Here is a 23,481-nt window from a genome sequence, read left to right on the forward strand (position 1 = left end):
GCTAGTGTGAATAAAGAACTGAATTTTTAATTTTAAGAAATTTTACTTAATTTAAATTTAAATAGCCACATGTGACTAATAGCTACCACACTGGACAGAGCAGTTCTAGGTAGACTTGTTTGGCGTTTTCTTTTGCTAAGAGCGATGCCCCAGGTCTTACTGGTTCAAGATGCCCATGACTGCAACCTCTGGACATGACTAGGGTTGTTGCTGATAAACCACAGGATAGTATAGCTTCAGGTTTTTATAGTAATAAAAATAAAGAGAAAGAGTAGAGGATGCTTACACCCAAAATCACAGGCACCACTCCATGTCCACTCCAGCCACAGGCTGAGTCTGCACAAATGAAATCGAGTGTTGAGCTGAGATAAATACCTTGCTGAGAAAGGGAAGTTTGGTAGGAGAGGTGAGGAAGAAGGAAGGTCTGAGCATTGTTGAATTACCTGGATGTAAGTGTTTTACTTCACCACTTTGGCCCTAATATCACAACACAATTATTGAAGGGAGTACTTACCAGGTACAATTGCAATTTTACTTTATTAAATGTTCACAATGTGTAAGCAACTGTACAGAACATAGAAACAATTGTCCTCATCCTCCAGGACTACATACTCTGATGAGATGGGTAAAAATAATAATAAAGACCAGGAGTGGTAGCTCACGCCTGTAATCCCAGCACTTTGGGAGGCTGAAGCAGGTGGATCATCTGAGGTCAGGAGTTCAACACCAGCCTGGCCAACATGGTGAAACCCCATCTCTACTAAAAATACAAAAATTAGCTGGGCGTGGTGGCGGGCACCTGTAATCCCAGCTACTCGGGTGGCTGAGGCATGAGAATCACTTGAACCCGGGAAACAGAGGTTGCAGTGAGCCAAGGTCATACCACTGCACTCCAGCCTGGGCAACAGAACAGGACTTTGTCTCAAAAAATAATAATAATTAATAACACTAACAATAATAAAGGAGACTGAGTGCAGCTGAAAGATATCATGATGAAAAAAAGATGGATAAACAAATGATGTGTTATTTTCTTCTATTATGGATTTTAAAAATACATACTTTTTCCCCTGTAATTATTGAAATGATATTTGCCCATTATGGAAAAACTGAAATAAACAGATAAGCACAAAGAAAATAAGTATCAGCTATAATAGCATGAAAATATTTCCTTAACCAATTTTCTTTCAAAATATATATATTTTTAGGTTGGGCACGGTGGAGGAAGTTCTCTAGCAAGGAGAAAAATCAAGCTAGAGAATATTTTGAGGTAAAGGCATTGAAATAAATTACTCACGTTCATTGCTCTCTAAAAACATGATGACAAAAAAGGGAAAATATAATAAACCATAACCCAAACTCTAAATAATACAAACAGCAGACATAAAAAACCAGAGCTAGTGAAATATACCTAGGTACACATCCGTTTGGGAGAGAACACATAGATATTGATAAGGTTAAGAAGCTGACAACAGGGAAATATAGGTATTAATGTAAGGGGTAAACCCCAGAAGAATAAAAATAGAATGTATATCTTACGCAAAGAGTAAAAGAAAATTTATTCTATCCAGTGAAAGGAAAAAAGGAATAAAAAAGAAATAAAAGTATGAAATAGAAAACATGAAATTAAAATTATAGAAATAGCTCTAGTAGACTGGTGATTAGAATTTATGTAAATAGGTTAAATTTGCCTTTTAAAAAAAATTACCAAATTGGATTTTAAAAATAGGCTGGCCACGATGGCTCACGTCTGTAATCCCAGCACTTTGGGAGGCCAAGCTGGGAGGATCGTTTGAGCTCAGGAGTTGGAGACCATCCCTGGGCAACATAGCAAGGCTCCGTCTCTATTTGAAAAAAATAAAAGAGTATCAGGTAAGGTAGAACTTTAATTTCTCCCCCAAATTGTAAGCCAATTTGTCCTTCATTATTTGTTGAGAAATTTGTATTTGTATTCTCCCATTGCTGAATTGAGATGCCCACTCTGTCTAGTACTCATGATTTATATGTATTTGGGTTTGTCCTTGGGTGGTGGGCACTGGCTCCTTCTTCAATGAAAGACTTGTCCCACCACTGGGAGTGTTGTCAGTGGAGTCTTCAGGGGTCATCCCCTGCAAGCATTGTCTGAGCTGCAGAGAGGCACCACGTCTGAGGAGTTACCCCTTCCCAGTGGCCTACATCCAATGACTCATTGCTGTGGGTATAAATGCCTGGACACAGGTCCCACTTGAGACAACTCTGAAGGCCATTGAGCACCCAGCTCCTGTGGGTTTGGCCAGGGCTCCTGTTGGGTCTACTGAATCATGGTTTGACTTATCCCCCTGTCTGCCTGTCCTGCCTCCTTCCCCTCCCATCCACTGGTGGTGATCCCAAGGGTGCTCCTACATGTGAACACCCTGCATGCTCACCCTCGTCTCAGAGACTATGACACTTGACTTGGCATTCTGTGCCATGCAGTGGCCTGTCGTTTCCCCAGTGCACTGTGAAGTCAGCTTCCCTTTAGCAAGCTTAAGGTCTACAGTGCAAGTCCTGCTCTTAATGATGCAGGACTGAGTTTGTTTAATTTGGTTACTTTTCCAGATGTTTCATTAAGTGCCAAGAAAAAATTTCCTTGTCACTTTGATTGGAATTACATTACATTTATAAATTTATTTAAGGACAACATCATCTTGATAATATCCAGTCATCCCCTCAGGGAACATGCTTTACCTTGGCATATACTCTTTCTTTAATGTCCTTCATTAAAGGTTTGTGGTTTTCTATTTCTTTTTTCCTTTTCTTTTCTTTTTTTCTTTGACACAGGGTCTCACTCTGTCACTCGGGCTGGAGTGCAGCAGCGTGATCATAGCTCACTGTGGCTTCGAACTTCTGGACTCAAGCCATCCTCCTCCCTCAGCCTCTCAAAGTGTTGGGATTACAGGTGTGAGCCACCACATCCGGCCTGGTTTTCTATTCCATTTGCATTATTATTAAAATAATGCATATTATATATAGTATGTACATGATATACACTGGCTTTGATATAATCTATTTTTTTACTAACATGTAGAAGCTATTGATTTTTATATACTTATTTTATAACTGGTCTCTTGGGTTTTTAGGTAAATGTTCATGGGATTGTGCAAATGGCAATAAATTTGACATCTTTCCAAAAGTTTTATTTTACTCCTTTTTCTTGTCGTTATTCAATGACTGGAATTTTGAGACCAAGCTTAAGCAGTAGTGGGGATAGTTTCAGATTACTAGTGGGAATGTCCCAAGTATTAACCGTTAAGGAAGGTATTAGTTTGGGCCACTAATCATGTCAAAAAAGCAACCATCTAATTCTTAACATAAGAGTTTTTGTTTGTTTTAAAAAATCAGCAATGGGCCAGGCACAGTGGCTTACCACTGCAATCCCAGCCCTTTGGGAGGCTAAGGCAGGTGGGCAGATCGTTTGAGGTCAGGAGTTCGAGATCAGCCTGGCCAACATGGTGAAACCCCGTCTCTACTAAAAATATAAAAATTAGCTGGCCGTGGTGGCACACACCTGTGATCTCAGCCACTTGGGAGGCTGCAGCATGAGAATCGCTTGAGCCCGGGAGGTGGAGGTTCCAGTGAGCCAAGATCATACCACTCCAGTCCAACTTGGGTAACAGAGTAAAACTCTGTCTAAAAAAAAAAAAAATTAGCAATGCTGTCAGGGTAAGTTTAAATATTGGCATCTTTCTATTGCTTTTGCCTGGAATTCCTTTAAGTCTACATATATAGGCTCTGTTTTTGAATTTGGAAGTTTCTTTGATTACATCCTCCATTATTAGGTCTGTTTCAACGTTCCTGTTTTAGCCTCAGCAACATCTTAAGTTCTTAATTTTAATCTTCCTTTTCTGTCTTCTATATTTATTGTATTTTCTCTTGTTATTTTGAACTTTATTCTTTTCCTCTGCATTTTAGGAGGACTTTTGGGCCTCCATATTGTGGATTCAGTTTTCCATCTTCTTGAATCTAGAGGCTTTACTGCTGCTCATATATTTTCAAATTCCATTATATTGTTCTAGTCTATTTATATTATTTTCTTATCCAATTCCCCTTTTGAAAAAATTTTACTGGCCTCTGTTTTCATCTCAGTCTACTATTTGAGAACATCAGTTTTGAGCTATTGTTTCACAGAGTCCATGTTTTCATTTTGTTAGGATCACAATAAAGTTTATCATCTAAAATTTATAGGTTGGTGCAAAAGCAATTGCAGTTTTTGCCATTAAAAGTAATGGCAAGGGCCGGGCGCGGTGGCTCACGCCTGTAATCCCAGCACTTTGGGAGGCCGAGGCGGGCGGTCAGGAGATCGAGACCACGGTGAAACCCCGTCTCTACTAAAAATACAAAAAATTAGCCGGGCGCGGTTGTGGGCGCCTGTAGTCCCAGCTACTCGGGAGGCTGAGGCAGGAGAATGGCGTGAACCCGGGAGGCGGAGCTTGCAGTGAGCCGAGATCGCGCCACTGCACTCCAGCCTGGGCTGGGCGACAGAGCGAGACTCCGTCTCAAAAAAAAAAAAAAAAGTAATGGCAGGGTATTAAAGTAACACTTCAGGCTTCTACCATAACTCTGATGTCAGTTGGATTCAGACAACCCTTCTGATGGGTCAACCTTCCATCCCATGGGAAGTCCAATGACACACCCAAGATTTCTAGGGTTCCTTGTGCTCACCACTTGCTCCATTTTCCTGTTCCTGCTCACTGGAGCTCATTTGTTTCTTTCCCTTCATGCTTGCTTTCCTCTCTGCTCAGAGCCTACTTTCTTCCCAAGGTTCTTGAACTTCTATCCCTTTCTCTCCCAAGACTCTCCCAGATCACATCCCCTCTGGTCTGTGCCAACTTCTCCCAATTCTGGTTCCTTTCCTATCACTGGATCTTTTTGCTCAGCAAACCATCTTAGCTATGCCTAGAAGGGTTCATCTTCATCTTCAAACATATCTCTGCAAGATATGTTCTTAAACGAAGACATTTCCCCCACCATGAGAAATGAAGTATTCTGCTCATTAAGTAATATTTTTTTCCTCCTCAGTATACTACCATTCACTTTATTCAATAGCTTGGTTTTCCTCTTGAGTGTTATGTTCTCTTCTCTTCATGATACAGAATACTGCCATAGTTCCATGTTGGTTTTACCACCATTTCACCTTTGAAAATGGAGAGATTTATCTAAACTTTCTAGATGACCCTGAAACAGGGTAAAATGATTTTCTTGGGATTCCTTTACCAGTTGCTGCTACAATGCTCTTCTCTGATCTTAGTTTGAAGGCCTCTTTGATCCTTAGACTAAGGGAAGAAGGGATCCAGAGCTATGAGCTGAAGGGCAGATTCTGTGATTCTAGGTGTTTGGGGATGCACCAGGCTCAGCTTTCTGACTGACCCTGCGGTGACTGGCTTGGAGGCCTCAGCTTTCAGCTGTATCCCAGCCTACTGTAGTGTCCACTCTCTCTGGAAGGAGTCCCATCCCTACTCCCACCCCCTGATTTTCTCCATGGGTGGCCACTTTAACCTTGGACCACGTGCACAACTATTTTTAAAGGTAAAAAGGATTGCAAGTGATGTGATTGACCCAAGGCCTATTTTACTTTTAACTCTTGCTCTTTCTAATTAGGGGATGTTACTAAGATCTCTATTAATTACTCCAGGATGCTGTTTCCTGGGGAGAAGGGAGGTCAGGGTATACCTGGAGCTTTTTCTTCCATGCAGACTTCTTGCTGTAGTCCAGTAGAAAGTCCTCAATATTTGTGAAATGTAGATGATATCCTTTTCTAGTTGTAACACTGATATTTATTTTACTTATATTGTATTCCTTTCAGTCAGGAGCTAGGGGTGTGGGGTGGGACAGGATTAGATGTTAACATTCAAAGTCAGGCTGGGCGCAGTAGCTCACACCTGTAATCCCAGCGCTTTGGGAGACTGAGGCAGGTGGATTACTTGATGTCAGGAGTTCGAGACCAGTCTGGCCAATATGGCAAAATCCCATCTCTACAAAAAGTACAAAATATTAGTTGGGCATAGTGGTGTGCACCTGTAAGTCCCAGCTACTTGGGAGGTTGAGCTGGGAAAATTACTTGAGCCAAGAGGTCCAGGCTACAGTGAGCCATTGCAGTCCAGCCTGGGAAACAGAGTGAGACCCTGTCTCAAAACAAAAACAAAGTCACCTATCCTATTCAAAAGTACCAATAATTTATTAGTTTTTTGTTTTTAGTTTATAGAAAAGTTCTTTCAGTTTAAATCAGGCATTCATAATATTTCAAGTCTGAAACAAGTCTAGAGAAAGGGTCTACTCAAATAATACACCATCACAACCTAACTGTTTGTGCAGGCATGGAGCTGGGTAGCATTGCCTCTATTTTTGTTAGAATGATCTTTGGATATCCTTACTCCTGTTCCGTTAGGGAAAAAAATCAGCTTAGAAAAATCTGAACAATTCCCAAAAATAATATGCAGCTGAAAATTCCTTTTGCTGTAGTTTTCTCAGGAAGCAGATCAAGCCTTTCCATTTCCTAGCAGATCCCTCAACAGTCAAAAGGACAGGGAATGTTTGTAAGGGTATCTTGTGTACTTTTGTTCTCACCAGCCCTCAGGTCCCCTGGAAACACTACACTCTAATAAGCAAAATGATCTAAGGAGTAAAGAAACAGCAGGCACCTTTTAGATAGGATGCACTGCAGCCAAGACATTTACGTGAGGTCAGCTGGGCACCAAGTTGCTGTTTTGAATTTGTGAAAGTTCCATCTGTGTGATAACCAAAATCCAGGGGAGGAAAAAACTCTGCTCCAAGTAAACTCAAATTAAGTGGCATTGGTAGAAAGATATGAATAAGATGAGCTTCCATTTGGCAAGCAACATCTTTCTATCAGACAAGCCCATGGGGGAGTGGTACATGTGGCTTTGGGCTAAGTCACAGAGGGGTTCCAGAAATTCTGCGCTGCCACAGACAGACAGTCCGGAGTTCAAGACCAGCCTAGCCTGGTAAAACCCCATCTCTACTAAAAATACAACAATTATCTGGGTGTGGTGGTGGGTACCTGTAATCCCAGCTACCTGGGAGGCTGAGGCAGAAGAATCGTTTGAACCTGGGAGGCAGAGGTTGTGGTGAGCTGAGATCATGCCACTGCACTCCAGCCTGGGCGACAAGAGTGAAACTCCATCTCAAAACAAAACAAAACAAAAATGATCTGGGTGTGGTGGCACGTGCCTGCAATCCCAGCTACTCAGGAAGCTGAGGCAGGAGAATCGCTTGAACTTGGGAGATGGAAGTTGCAGTGAGCCAAGGTCGTGCACTGCACTCCAACCTGGACAATGGAGGGAGACTGTGCCTCAAAAAAAATAAAATAATAAAGAAGCTCTCTGAATATTTCCCTTTATGGTCCTCTCAAACTCTCTTGCTTAACCTTTGTGTGCCTCAGTTCTTTGACTGATCTTTCCCTGTTCTGACATTGTTATCTATGGCACGCATTTTCTTACTTCCTTATGCGAGTTTGCTAAGCTGAAGTTCGAATTTGTGAACTTTGGACATTTCTTCTCCATTTCTCTTGTTATTGCTCAGTTTGGAGAAGCGAGGGTATAGGATATAGGGGGGTGTGTGTGTGTGTATGTGTGTGTATCAGATAACAAAAGATCTAAGATACCTCTAGTAAAAAGGCCATCAAAAGAGAAGTGGGTCACCCCTAGATTAGTGGCACAACTAGTCTAAATGGACCCAATATAAAATCTCTGTGAGGTCTTTATGCTTTCTGCAACCTCTTGCATACACAAGAATACTTTGTGTTGCCATACTTTAGGACATTACTTTATTAATAATTAAACACCATTGTTTTTAATAATACCAACATATTATATAAAAATTTTAAATCTAGGCCGGGAGTGGTGACTCATGCCTGCAATTCCAGCACTTTGGGAGACCAAGGCGGGTGGATCACTTGAGGTCAGGAGTTTGAGACCAGCCTGGCCACCATGGTAAAACCCCATCTCTACTAAAATTTAAAAAAAATTAGCCGCATGTGGTGGCCCACACTTGTAATCCCAGCTACTCTGGAGGCTGAGGCATGAGAATCTCTCGAACCCAGGAGGCAGAGGTTGCAGTGCGCTGAGATAGTGCCACTGCACTCCAGCCTGGATGGCAGAGAGAACTGTCTCAAATAAACAAATAATAATTTTAAATCTAACACTAAAATGCAGAAACACAATAACTTAAATAAATTCTGTCCATAGAAAAAATTGTATGGGATCTTATAATCATCATCATGATTTCTTTGGCAAAGTCACCAAATAAGTTTTGCAGTTTCCAGTTGCTTGAGCTACTCTACTATTCAGAGCACTCTGTTAAATAATGTTCCATATTGTTTGCCTACCTTATCAGTATTTCCCAAACTTCCCTGATGATATGAATCACCTGAAAAACATGAGGTGCCTCTGTCACTCAGGATTTGGCGCCCATAGTTGAAGAACAATCTGCAATTCTCAACATCCACCAACATGTTCAAGCCCCAGTGCTCTTAGTTTTTGCTCTTTGTTTGCAATATGAAAGGTGACAGAACAACGCCTCAAAATTGGGCAATAGTAGGCTTTATTTAGTTAGTTTATTTTTTTACCAGCTTTCTGCAAGGTATTTATTGGTTTGCTTTTGAATTTTTAAATTGACACATTATAATTGTACTTTTTTTTTTTTTTTTTTTTTTTTTTGAGACAGTCTCACTCTGTGGCCCAGGCTGGAGTGCAGTGGTGCGATCTCGGCTCACTGCATTCTCCCGCTGTGGGGTTCGAGTGATTCTCCTGCCTCAGCCTCCTGAGTAGCTGGGACTACAGGCGCCAGCCACCATGTCTAATTTTTGTATTTGTAGTAGAGATGGGGTTTCACCACGTGGGCCAGGCTGGTCTCGAACTCTTGCCCTCAAGTGATCTGCCCACCTCAACCTCCCAACGTGCTGGGATTACAGGGATGAGCCATAGCACCCGGCCTATCCTGACTTTTAGTAATTTTGCTAAAATGAAGGTAAGACAAATACACTTCATGAAATAAATATATAAAATTTATAAATTATGCTTGTTTTATTTTGTTTTATCTTCCAAACATTCCTGATCTATCAACTGATCATCAAGATATAAATAATATATTTACTAATTTGGATACTTTACATGTATTTTTTGAAATGTTTTCACTTTGAAGATACATTCATCAAGGAAGAAGAGTAGAACACAATTCATTTAACAATTTGTTTACCTGACTTACGATTTTTAAATATTTAGCCATATGGTCTGTGGGCCTTAGTCCCAGAGACTGGAAATGTTAGGGCTGGCCCTAATGGGTACTTCCTGAGGAGGGCTGTCCATTCTTTTGCACTCATACCCTTTCTCTTGGGAACGAGCTTTTCTGAAGTTCTAAGAAATATAATTTCCTCCATCACCTTACACATAAAGTACAATTAATTTTAAATCTCCTGGACATCGGTTTCTGGCTTTCACATAATTTGTATGTACACCTTGATGTTCTCCTATTGTACCAGGACTAGGACTTTAAACAACAAACTGCTTAAGGTCAAAAGCCTGGGCTGGACGCGGTGGTTCATGCCTGTAATCCCAGCACTTTGGGAGGCCAAGGTGGGCAGATTACTTGAGGTCAGGAGTTCGAGACCAGCCTAGCCAAAAGGTGAAACCCTGCATCTACTAAAAATATAACAATTAGCCAGACATGGTGGCAGGCGCTTGTAATCCCAGCTACTCGGGAGGCTGGGGCATGAGAATCACTTGAACTCAGGAGGCGAAGGTTGCAATGACCCGAGATGATGCCATTGCACTCCAGCCTGGGCAACGAGAGCAAAACTCTGTCTCAAAAAAAAAGAACATACATTTTCACAATATCCACATTGCCCTGTATACCCCTATACCCACTAAAATGTGAGAAGCACTTCTGTAACCTCTGGACTGAGGCAAGTAAAGGAATAAAGTTGAGGAAGAGAGGAGAATGGTGGCTGTGGATCAGCTAGATGTCTGGGTCAGGGGCAACCATAGAAGTACTGGGTCCTGGGTTTTATTGCCAGCAGGGAGATTGGGTTAGCAACAGAGGAACCCAACAGTTATGACCGGGCCACTGGGTCCCAGACTGGGGAAGGTGTACTAAAGGATATTTTAGGATGTCTACCCATCCATTCCATCTTCTGGAAGATTCTGCCTCTTGATCCAGCTGCTCCTGAGTGATCATGTGTACTGTGTGACCTGAGCCCCCTGGCCATAACCAGTACAATCAGGGACACACATCAGGCAAAAGGCAGCTAAGTCCTGGCCTGGTCAGTGACTTGTGGCCTGGCTTGAATATATGAGCTGGGCCATCACATTCCAATTTGGGAAATTTAGAATGGTTAAGGCCAGGTGGGAGGAGGTAGGCATTCCAGCAAGTTACAGAGTTAAGGTTGGGTAGCTCTAATGGGCTGCACACGCACCTACTGTATAAGAGAATAGAGACAACGAGTGAGCAGAGGAAGCCAGGTGGAAAGGAATGTGAGAGAGGAATGGAGTACACACACACCGATACAGTATGGTTAGACTTTGTGTCCCCACCCAGATCTCATCTTGACTTGTAATCACCATAATCCCCTTGAGTCAAGGAACAGACCAGGTGGAGATAATAGAATCCTGGGCTGTTCTCATGATAGTGAGTGAGTTCTCATAAGATCTAATGGTTTTATAAAGGGCTCTTCCTGCTTCACTTGACACTTCTTCTTGCCACCTTATGAAGAAGGTGCCTTGCTTACCTTTGCTTCCCCACGATTATAAGCTTCCAGAGGCCTCCCCAGCCATGCTAAACTGTGAGTCAACTAAACCTCTTTCCTTGATAAATTACCCAGTCTTGGGCAGTTCTTTATGGCAGTATGAAAATGGGCTACTACACACATATACACACATACACACACATATGCACACATAGATATATGTCACACATATAGAGAGACACACAGACATATATACACATATACATACTATACACACATACATATATTAACACATACACACAGAGAGACACACAGACACATATATACATAAACATATACACATATACACATATACACATGCATATATACACATACATATACACACGTATATACACGCACATTCACACACACATATATTTGTGTACATATATACACACATGCACGTACATACGCATATATACACATGCATATACATACATATAAACATGTATATATACGTGTATGCACATACACACACCTATATGCACACTTACATATATAATACACATATATACACTTGTGTATACACACTATATATACACATACACACACACATATATATGCACACATACATACACATATATATACACACACACACACATATATATAACACACATACACCCTGAAATGAAGCTGAGCAAGAAAGAGACAAGAGAGAGCAGCTAGACTCCCAAACAGCCTCAGTTTCTGCTCTTCCTCAAATCTATGGTTAATTTTAGGGGCTATAAGCCTTTGCTTCCAGCAACCAAAAGACTCTTGACTAGAAGGGCGGGTAAACTAATGCTAGTAACCTAATTCCAAATACTCTAAAACTATCCATTTATAATCCTTCTTTTCCTATTGGCCCAGAAACTGGGGAGAATGGGAAGAGTGAATTTGGGTGGGAAGAGAGAACGTGTCTCTGAGGATTGACACCTGGGTGAGTGGGCACTCAGTTTTAGTACTCACATCTAGCCTACAGGTTATCATAGCACATTTTATTTCTTATTACTTGGTTGATCTCTGTGGGTTTTTTTTTGTTTTTTGTTTTTTTTTTTTTGAGACGGAGTCTCGCTTTGTGGTCCAGGCTGGAGTGCAGTGGCCGGATCTCAGCTCACTGCAAGCTCCGCCTCCCGGGTTTACGCCATTCTCCTGCCTCAGCCTCCCGAGTAGCTGGGACTACAGGCACCCGCCACCTCGCCCGGCTAGTTTTTTTTTTGTATTTTTTAGTAGAGACGGGGTTTCACCGTGTTAGCCAGGATGGTCTCGATCTCCTGACCTCGTGATCCGCCCGTCTCGGCCTCCCAAAGTGCTGGGATTACAGGCTTGAGCCACCGCGCCTGGCCTATCTCTGTGTTTTTTAAAATTGGAGAAAACACTAAAAAATTCAATAGAAAGCGCGGATTAGGAGTATTGCTGTTTAAGTACTTATTTAGAGCTTAGATTATCCAAGTCAATTTTGCTAATAGGCTCTTAATATTTTAACATGCTAGAGAAGATTAATTAGGGAGATTTAAAATAATACTGCGCTAGCCGTCTTGGCTTTAACCTGGGTCTGGATTGTTCATGACATGTATGGGGGAGTGAGGGACAGTTGGGGGGTGGTGCAAGAGGGGCTCTGGAAGAGTCAGTTCTGGATAATACATTTACATAAGAGTTGTTGCCAAGGGAACAGGAACATCTGCCTACACCAGAGAACAAGGGTCTTTGGAGGGCAGTGCTGATCTGAGTGCTAGGGGAGAGGTGGTTCTAAAATATGCTGAAGGAGCTGTTGCCTGTAAAAAGTCTAAAATATCAGGTGCAAGCCTCATTGTTTTCATGCCCGGGTGAATCAACATGAGACAAAAAATGGAAGTGGGGTTCCCCATGCCAGCAGCAGATCCTCATGTGGTCCTCAGAGCACTGAGGGCAGCAGTGTTGCTCAAGCACCTCGAGCCTCCTGGGCTGTCTAGGTTTTCTTTTAAGCTGGCTTACTGTGTAATGTGATCTTGCTTTGTTCTTAGTCTACACATTTAAATTCTTGTCCAAAATCTGTTTTTTTTTTTTTTCAACCCTGATGTCATGCGTATCCCAAATCTCTTTACTTGTCTGCTAGTCTCCAACAGGATTTACAATGATGGTCTCTTAACAACCTGGTCTCCCTGCTGCCATTCTTGTCATCCTCTGCATTCTCACCATGGTAGCTAGAAGGAACTTTGAACAATGGAAACTTCGTCTTAATATCCCAATGTCAGCTGCTGTGCCTACGGATAGCCGTGCTTTATTCTTTTACTTTCTTAATAAACTTGCTTTCACCATATAGAGATAGAGATAGACATAGAGATAGAGATAGACATAATCTCCCAATGTCTTCCTGCCATCCTTAGCACAAGCCAAATCTCTTACCCTGGTCTATACTTCCTTGTGTGATCCAGCCCCTGCCTTCCTCTCTGACATTACCTGCTACCTGCTACTGCTCTCCTTGCTTTTTTTGCTCCATCCATACGATTTCCTCTTTTTCAAACACCCTGAGCTCCTTCTGCCTCAGAGACTTTGTAGAAGCTGGGCTGGCTGCCTGGGCTCCGCCTTGTCTCACCTGAAATGCTACCTTCTATTGCTAAGCCTTTCCTGATCTCTCAGTCTAAAGGGCATGCTCTCTGCTGAAGCCACTTTCTAGTATATCATTGTGTTTTATTTTTTTTTCACAGAATACGTCTCCACCTAGAATTTCCATGAGTCTGTTTCATTCCCTGTCTCCCACCAGTACAATGAAAGTTTCATAACTGCAGAGACCTCATCTGCCTCCATAGCTGCTGCATTGCCAACACCTAGAACAGTTTCAGGGACGTAATAGATGCTCAATAAACATTCATTGAAAACACAAACAAGCAAACTCCCCAGCATTGCTGATCTCCCACTTGCCACTTGGATTGATTGCACACCTGCTTTAATTAGCTCCTGTGATATGGAGACTCCACCTTCCATTTACACCTCTTTCTGGAAATCCTAATAAACCTCTCAGAACAAGCCCTGCCCCTGGAATTTTCTCTAGCACTGGGAAAGGAAAGCTAATGCACAGTTTGACTTTGTGCGTTTAAACTTTTGGTGATTGGAGTAACTGCTTCCTACTTCACAGCCACTCGACTCTGTAGAGAAATATTTCTATAAGCATTTTGCCCTCGGTCTCGCTCCTTCTGCATGCTGACTTTGTGCTCTGAGACAGCAGCCCTGCTGCCTGGCAGCACCTGAGCCTCACATCCAAGGAGGCCACCAACAATGAGGTGCTGATTTTCCCTCCTAAGTTCCTGTTTGAAAACTCCAGGAGGACGCCGGGTGTGGTGGCTCACGCCTGTAATCCCAGCACTTTGGGAGGCCAAGGCAGGCAGATCACCTGAGGCCAGGAGTTCAAAACCAGCCTGGCCAACATGGCGAAACTCTGTCTCTACCAAAAATACAAAATTTAGCCAGGCATGGTGGCATGAGCCTGTAAACCCAGTTACTCAGGAGGCTAAAGGAGAATCACTTGAACCCAGGAGACAGAGGTTGCAGTGAGCTGCGATCATACCACTGCAGATCATACCACTCCATCTCCAGTAAATAAATAAATAAATAAATAATATGGTTTGGTTGTGTCTCCACCCAAATCTCAACTTGAATTGAATCTCCGAGAATTCCCACATGTTGTGGGAGGGACCCAGGGGGAGGTAATTAAATCATGGGGGCAGTCTTTCCCAAGCTATTCTCGTAATAGTGAATAAGTCTCATGAGATCTGATGGGTTTATTAGGGGCTTCCACTTTTGCTTCTTCCTTATTTTGTCTTGCTGCCATCCTGTAAGAAGTGCCTTTCACCACCCACCATGATTCTGAGCCCTCCCCAGTCATATGGAACTATAAGTCCAATTAAATATCTTTTTCTTCCCAATCTTGGGTATAGGTTTATCAGCAGTGTGAAAATGGACTAATATAATAAATAAATAAATATTTTTAATTTCAAATATTCAGGTTTTAAAACCAGGTTGGGACAACTTCTTGAATTTTTAACATTTTTTTAAATGATGAGAAATATTCCCAATTATATTTCAAAACTATGATGTGGCAGTTACAGTTCTAATGCACTTGTTTAAGAGCAAAGCTTGTGAAACGTATCACTTCTGACAAATTCTTCACTTTCCTCAGTTATGGTTAAGGCTCTCTTGAGTCCTCTCAAATTCTAACCATTCTATTTGTGGCCTGAAACCTTATCCCAGTTGTCCACATCATCTTTGAGCCAGCAATCAAGTAGAAAGGACTATGTTTATTGTAGTTTCTCAAAACGTGGGATAGCAGAATCACTTGGGGTGGTTGTAAAAACAGATTGCTGAGTTGCACCCTAAACATAGTAACTGGAGGGTCTCTGGGGGTGAGTCCAGAGCATTTTTTTTTTTTTTTTTTTTTGAGATGGAATCTCACTGTGTCACTCAGTCTGGAGTGCAATGGCAAGATCTCAGCTCACTGCAACCTCCTCCTCCCAGGTTCAAGCGATTCTCCTACCTCAGCCTCCTGAGTAGCTGGAATTGCAGGCACGTGCCACCACCCCCAGCTAATTTTTATATTTTTAGCAGAGACGGGGTTTTGCCATTTTGGCCAGGCTGGTCTCGAACTCCTGACCTCAGGTGATCCACCCACCTCGGCCTCCCAAATGCGGGGATTACAGGGGTAAGCCACTGTATCTGGCCCAGAGCACTTTTCTTAATACTCAAAATTTTATAGGTATCCAGCTTCACCTACCCTACCCTCTACGGAACAGCATGCATTGTTCTTACTTGTTAAACGTTATAAATAGCAATTCTCAGATTCCACTGTGGTGATGACAGACAAACTTAAGCCTACCTACTTAAAAATAAAGCAAAAGAAAAACAGAATTCATTGAAATGCCAAAAAGTAAGAAAATACATGCAGACTACTAGAGAGATCATTCATTTGAAAGTCTTTTGTTTGTATTTGTTTTATTTTAAATAAGATGTTCATTTAAAATGAAAGGGCTGTGCATTAAAAGCCTTGCTCTGCTATATTTTATTTTATTTTGAGACAGAGTCTTACTCTGTCACCCAGGCTGGAGTGCCATGGCGCAATCTTGGTTCATTACAATTGCCGCCTCCCAGGTACAAGTGATTCTTGTACCTCAGCCTCCCAAGTAGCAGGGATTATAGGCACGTGCCACCATGCCTGGCTAATTTTTGTATTTTTAGTAAAGATGGGGGTTTCACCATGTTGGCCAGGCTGGTCTTGAACTCCTGACCTCAGGTGATCCACCAGCCTTGGCCTCCCAAAGAGCTGGGATTACAGGCATGAGCCACCACACCTGGCCTATTTTATTACTTTATGGTACAGGGAATACAATTTCAGAAACCTTGGTTCATCCAGTAGTTTTCTTAATTTGGGCAAATGTCCCTGATGATGGACTTCTACGTAGTTTCTAGAGATTAAATACCACTATTATTCTTTTTTTCTCATACAAATAATTTTTCCCCAGAGGTGCACATGGGGCCCCAGTAATGTTAGATGACTCTTCCATTGCCCTCTTGCCAAAGGCGGGAGGATGCGAACTTGAAACCTGAAAATAATTTTTTAAAACTTTTTTTTTTTTTGAAACAGGGTCTCACTCTGTCACACAGGCTGGAGTCCAGTGGTGCAATCTTGGCTCATTGCAACTTCCACCTCCCCAGTTCAAGCAGTCCTCCTGTCTCAGCCTCCCAAGTAGCTGAGATTACAGGCATGCACCACCACGGTCAGTTTTTTGTTTTTTGTTTTTTTGGTTTTTTTTTTTTGTATTTTTGGTAGAGACGGGGTCTTGCCATATTGTTCAGGCTGGTCTTGAACTCCTGGGCTCAAGTAATCCGCCTGCCTCAGCCTTCCAAAGTGCTGGGATTATAGGCATGAGCCACTGCACCTGGCCTAAAAATACTTTTTAATATTTAAAGATTCATAAATAATTAACATGATTTTGAGAAAAGAGGAGCAAAGGAACCGACTGTCTCTACCAGACATTACAATGCCACAGCAAGAAAAAGTGTGACACTGTCATACAAACAGGCAAAATAGAGAGACAGAATAGAATAGAGTCCAGAAAGAGACACAGTTATATGTGAGGGAAGGATGTAGAGTTGGGAAACCTGACTCACTAAATGGATTTTTAAAAATGGCTCTCCAGGCATGATGGCATGTGCTTGTAGTCCCAGCTACTCAGGAGGCTGAGGCAGGAAGATTGCTTGACCCCGGGAGGCTGAGGCTGCAGTGAGCTGTAATGGCACCTCTACACTCCAGCATGAGTGACAGAGAGAAACCCTGTTCAAAAAAAATAAATAAAAGCTCTCTCTATTTCACACCATAAACTCCAAGTGTACAAAACACTTAAATATGAAAGGTAAAACCATAAAAGTAATAGAAGGAAATGTAGAAGAATATATTCGTGACCTTGGATTGAGAAAGAGTTTCTTAAATAAGACTCCAAAAGCATAAAACCATGGGGAAAAAAAAAGATGAAATTCACTCTATCTGTGGGCTTATAGAATGCTTTGTCCGTCGTCATACTATTCCACATGCATTATTTCTTTTTTTTTTTTTTTTTTTTGAGACGGAGTCTCGCTCTGTTGCCCAGGCTGGAGTGCAGTGGCCGGATCTCAGCTCACTGCAAGCTCCGCCTCCCGGGTTTATGCCATTCTCCTGCCTCAGCCTTCCAAGTAGCTGGGACTACAGGCGCCCGCCACCTCGCCCGGCTAGTTTTTTGTATTTTTAGTAGAGACGGGGTTTCACCATGTTAGCCAGGATGGTCTCAATCTCCTGACCTTGTGATCCGCCCGTCTCGGCCTCCCAAAGTGCTGGGATTACAGGCTTGAGCCACCGCGCCCGGCCACATGCATTATTTCTAACCAAAGAGCTCATTTCACAGCAAATAAAGTGTGACCAAAGGCCCATGCTCATGGAATTCACTGTTCTTACCATGTTCCTTATTGCCCTGAAGCAGCTGCCTCAATGGAACAGTAGAATGGCCTTTGGAAGACTCAATTATAGTTCTAGCTAGATGGTAACACCCATGTGGCTGGGGCAGTGTTCTTCAGAAGGCTGGGTGTGTTCTCAATCAGCATCCAACACATGGTAATATTTCTCTCATAGCCAGAGATTCCCGGGTCTGGAAGTCAAAGGATGGGAATGGAAATAGTTTCTTCTCACTATTACTCCTAGCAATCCATTAGCAACACTTCTGCTTTCCAGCCTCATGAAAGGTCCAGAGATTTTGGCTCCAAAGGGGTAAATACTTCCATCAGGGGCACAACAATGATTCCAATGAGCTGGAAGTCGAGAATGCCACCCAGCCACTTTGGCCTCATGCCTCTGAATCAACAAGCAAAGAAGGAGTACTGTCTGTGGTGACTGATCCTGACCATCGAGAGAAAACGGGGCTCTTCCGGGGATGCTGTCTACAGGCACTCAGAATGGTCCAGTATTTGACATACCGTGGCAGGCTTTCCTACAATACAGCCTCTGACAAAACTAGGCTGTCCCGAACCAAAACTAGGCTGTCCCAAACCCCTATTTGGGTTTAATAGAATTGTTTATCTTGATACCAAGGTTGGGAAAGCACCAAAATCTGCATGCGGCATGTGCCCAGGCGGACTTCAAGGGGTTCCTGCTGTTAGACCTAAAGTTCTTAGGAGATTGTCCAAAACAAAGAAACATGTCAGCAGGGCCTGTGGTGGTTCCATGTGTGCTCAATGTGTTCGTGACAGGATCAAGCATGCTTTCCTTACCAAGGAGCAGAAAAACGTTGTGAAGGTGCTGAAGGAGGCTCACGCCTGTAATCCCAGCACTTTGGGAGGCCCAGGCGGGCGGATCACGAGGTCAGGAGATCGAGACCATCCTGGCTAACATGGTGAAACCCCGTCTCTACTAAAAAAATACAAAAAATTAGCTGGGCGAGGTGGCGGGCGCCTGTAGTCCCAGCTACTCGGGAGGCTGATGCAGGAGAATGGCGTGAACCCGGGAGGCGGAGCTTGCAGTGAGTTGAGATCGCGCCACTGCACTCCAGAGTGAGACTCCGTCTAAAAAAAATAAAATTAAATAAAATAAATGTTGAAGGCACAAGCACAAAGTCAAAAAACGAAATTAAAAAATGAAACTTTTTGGAGTAATAAAAATGAAAAGACTTAAAAAGAGAGAGAGAAAATGGGGATGCTGTTATGAAATGAGGGTAAGGGGGCATATGCATGGAATGCAGGAGATTTTCCAGGGTTCCCCTTTGTCCTCCCAAGCCCAGGGATTAAAGTCAACTGAAAACTATAACAACTCAATCAAGACAGCGCTGCTGATGGTCCAGACGGTTCAGGAATGAAGGTCTGGGTTACTCTAGCAGGCAGGGAACTAAAATCAGCTTAGGTGCCTGCTGAGGACACAAATAATAGGAATGGGTAGTGGAAGAAAGTAGTTATAAATAAAGTATGGCAAGGGACTCGTGCTCATGGAATTCATTTTTTGGTTTGTGTATGTGTGTGTTTTTTGTTTGTTTGTTTGTTTGTTTTTTTGTTTTTTTTTTTTTTTGAAGACAGAGTCTCACTCTGTTGCCCAGGCTGGAGTGCAGTGGAGCAATCTTGGCTCACCGCAATCTCCACTTCCTGGGTTCAAGCGATTCTCCTGCCTCAGTCTCCAAAGTAGTTGGGATTACAGGCGCCCACTGCCATGCCCGGCTAATTTTTTTTTTTTTTTTTTTGTATTTTTGGTAGAGATGGGGTTTTGCCATGTTCGCCAGGCTCGTCTCAAACTCCTGACCTCAAGTGATCTGCCCACCTGGGCCTCCCAAATTGCTGGGATTACAGGCGGTAATATGAGCCACTACATCCGGCCGGAATTCATATTCTTATCATGTTCCCATCATTCCGAAGCATTTGGCTTGATGAAAGAGTTTACAGCCATGTAGCAAGCTGCAGAAATAAGAACTGTAATGAATATTTCTTCCTTTTTTTGCATGAATATGTTTGTGTCTATATGAATAAAGTAGTTTGATTTTCTTTCCCTCTCCCATAGCCATACTTAATAGCAGGTTAGGTTTATATCAGTCTTTAAATTGTGGAATACCAAAGGACAAGTGTGAATTAGGTAGGAAAATGAACACCCTTCAAAAACTGAAAAGGAACTTTGCCTCATCTTTCTGGGGAAAGTGTTAACATGTTTTGGGTTGTACATGGTACAGTTGTGCCATGTTAGACAGAAAGATGACTTAGTTGTTATCTTTATTTAGAGGTTAAGTATGGTTTAAAACAGGGGTGCCTTAATCCTGGCCTGTGGAGTCCAGGAGTGGAAGCAGGAGAAAGGCGGGCTGGGAACTGTAGAAGTCTCACCTTGGTGTTCACAGCAGGTAGGTGGTCATTTTGCTAATGGCTTGGTGAGCGTGCACAGTAATTAGGCTTTCGCACTTTGGAGGATGGTTCTGGCTAAGAGAAGCAAAATGCTTCTTGGGTGAAAAGGCTTTTATTCTCTTTATTTATTATTTATTTATTTTTTGTGGAAGTGTGGGGGTGGGGGTGGGGGGAGTAGTGGGAGTTACCATGTTGGGCAGACTGGTCGCGAACTCCAGATTTCTAGTGATCCGCCCGCCTTGGCCTCCCGAAGTGCTGGGATTATAGGTGTAAGCCACAGTGCCTGGCCAGGACTTTTATTTGCGCTTCCTCTTACACATGGTGAGTGGGCACCTGAGGTTCAGAGTGCCTCCTTTGCAGAGGACGCCTATAGTAGGGGCTCAGCGTTTGCTGAATTAAAGGGAATTTGTCTTCCTACCTTTAAATTCGCAACACTTCAGAATCGAATGAGAGACCTCCGTCCATAAAATTGACTTTATAAATCTTTTTCTTTTCTTTCCTTTTTTTTTTTTTTTTTTTTGTTAGAGCCAAGGTCTTGCTCTGTTGCCCAGGCTGAAGTGCCGTGCAGTGATCACAGCTCCCTGCAGCCTTGAACTCCTGGGCTCATGAAATCCTCCTGCCTCAGTAAGTCACCAAGCCTGGCTAATTCTTTCTTTCTTTATTTTTTTATTTTTTTTTTTTTGTAGAAAAGTGGGTCTTTCTCAGTTGCCCAGGCTAATCTCAAACTCCTGGGTTCAAGTGATCCTCCCTCCTCGGCTTCCCAAAGTTAAGATTGTAGGCATGAACTATCACGCCTAGCCTATAAATCTTTACTCATCTTTGCAAATTTCTAATTATCAGAGAATATAGTCAGGTCTAATCCATCATTTTACAAATAAAGTGACTTTCTGACATCCCCGAGCTAAATAAATAATAAATAGATAAATAAATAAACTCAGGTGCCAAATTCAGAAGGGGTAGACCATGGTGGCTTTGAAACGTATTGTGGCCACTTGGCAAGGTGGAACTACATTTTCCAGCATCTCCTCCCGATATATTTCTGGTTAAGGTGGGCCACAGGAGACATTCCTATGCAGATTTGGGGGCGGAAGTGAAGCAGCAGCCATTCTGTGGCTCGTGTTATTGTTTATCTGCTGGTTTACCTCCTTGGCTTGGGCCAGCAGCTGGGCCTAAAACTGCTCCGCCTTCCCCCAAGTCCTTCTCCAGTGTTTCCTATTCCTAGGCTAGATACGTACTGAAGGAACGCAGCTTCTTCTGCAGGATGGCCATACCATCAAGGTCAAAGGCAAAGAGAATTGACATGGTTTTAGTTTGCCTTGGTGGGTTCCAACTGGTATTTGCTTTTCTCTATGCCTTCCTGACTGCCTTCCCTGACGTCTTCAAGCTCCAGGATCAAGTGTGAAGATAACAGCTTTACAGGGATTGCTTAAGCAGTTCCCACAATTGTGTAAGATTATATGCGGTATATATGATATATAATATACATTCCCTAGTGGATTCTGCTCTGCTTCAATCTCTTCTGTGCTAGAATCCTGACTGAATGTATTGTAATGATTTTGTAATCGGGTAAATGCATTATCTTCTTCGGATTTGCACTTCCGAAAACTTTTCATTCAGAATGGTGTGTAGTGGATTAAATCAGGGTGTCCAATCTTTTGGCTTCCCTGGGCCACATTGGAAGAATGGTCTTGGGCCACGATGAAAATAGGTTAACACTAACAATAGATGATGAGCTAAAGAAAAAAAATCGCAAAAAAAATCTGATAATTTTTTTTTTTTTTTTTTTTTTTTTTGAGACGGAGTCTTGCTCTGTAGCCCGGGCTGGAGTGCAGTGGCCGGATCTCAGCTCACTGCAAGCTCCGCCTCCCGGGTTTACGCCATTCTCCTGCCTCAGCCTCCCGAGTAGCTGGGACTACAGGCGCCCGCCACCTCGCCCGGCTAGTTTTTTGTATTTTTAGTAGAGACGGGGTTTCACCGTGTTAGCCAGGATGGTCTCGATCTCCTGACCTCGTGATCCGCCCGTCTCGGCCTCCCAAAGTGCTGGGATTACAGGCTTGAGCCACCGCGCCCGGCGATAATGTTTTAAGAAAGTTTACAAATTCGTGTTGGGCCACATTCAAAGCCTGAGCCACATGCAGCTAGAGGGCCGTGGTTTGGACAAGCTTGAACTACATTGAAGTCACTATTGCTGTGTTGCCCAGGCTGGAGTGCAGTGGCCAGTCACAAGCACAATTATTGTGAGCTACAACCTTAACCTCCTGGGCTCAAGCAATCCTTCTGCTTCAGCCTCCCTAGTAGCTGGGCCTACATGAATTTTGAAGAACAATAAACTTGATCAGATAAACAGTTCACATGTGTAAGCTTTTCACAATTGCCTAACATAAAAATTGCTATATGGACCAGGTGCTGTGGCTCATGCCTTTAATCCCAGCACTCTGGAAGGCTGAGGCTGGTGGATCACTTGAGGCCAGGAGTTCGAGACCAGCCTGTCCAACATGGTGAAAACCTGTGTCTACTAAAAATACAAAAATTACCTGAGTGTGGTGGTACACGCCTGTAATCCCAGCTACTCGGGAGGCTGAGGCATGAGAATCCTTGGTACCTGGGAGGTAGAGGTTGCAGTGAATCACTGGGCTCCAGCCTGGGCAACAGAACAAGACCCTGTCTCAAAAAAAAAAAAAAAAAAAAAAATGCTATGTGACAAACTAGAGATAATATGTACATATTTCTTAGATTTAACAGGGATAAATGTCTAAAGAGATAAATTTTGTTTTCCCACTCTTATTATATACGCAAAAAGCAATAAATTGAACAAGTTGAGTAGTTGCCTCTGAGTGGTAGGAAGTGATGAAGGGGTGGGAGTGAAACTGTTGCTTTTGGTCTAAACCTTTTTAGGATTATTTGACCGCTAGACTAGTTGCATGGAATATTTTTATAAAAATAAACGTTGGTTACAAAAAAAGTTTTAATAAAGGCAAAAACCATGCCACCTATTTGCAATAGGGTGGGCAAGAAGAAAGAAAATAGGAAAGGTTATCATTTGAGTTGGACAATAGACTTCAGTACTGGAGAGTTTCCAATACAAGTTGAAAGGAAGGTCAGGTTTAGGGAGGATTATGAAGCTGCAAGATTTAAAAGGATAAGAGAATGAGCTCTTCCTTCTTTAACAGTCATTTTCTACAAAAAGAACATCTTGGCAACATATTCTCAGGCTCCCCCTCCTCTCCACCTCTCTGCCTTCTCTTTCTATACTGTATTTATTGTGCTAAATGAATCTAAATCCCAGAAATAATTGAAACAAGATAATATTTTGAAGCAGCTCCTTTCAGAGCTGTGTTTCATAGACTTGAGGACTCTTGAGTTCTGGGATTGGTATAGCA

General features: G+C 42.6%; 1 pseudogene; it reads left to right on the plus strand.

The window, feature by feature from the left end:
- The first annotated feature begins 18,184 nt into the window (after positions 1–18,184).
- Positions 18,185–18,899, plus strand: LOC106993938 (large ribosomal subunit protein eL34 pseudogene; annotated as a pseudogene).
- Positions 18,900–23,481: the final 4,582 nt, after the last annotated feature.

Source organism: Macaca mulatta, chromosome 16 (assembly GCF_049350105.2).
Source record: "Macaca mulatta isolate MMU2019108-1 chromosome 16, T2T-MMU8v2.0, whole genome shotgun sequence".
NCBI lineage: Eukaryota > Metazoa > Chordata > Mammalia > Primates > Cercopithecidae > Macaca > Macaca mulatta.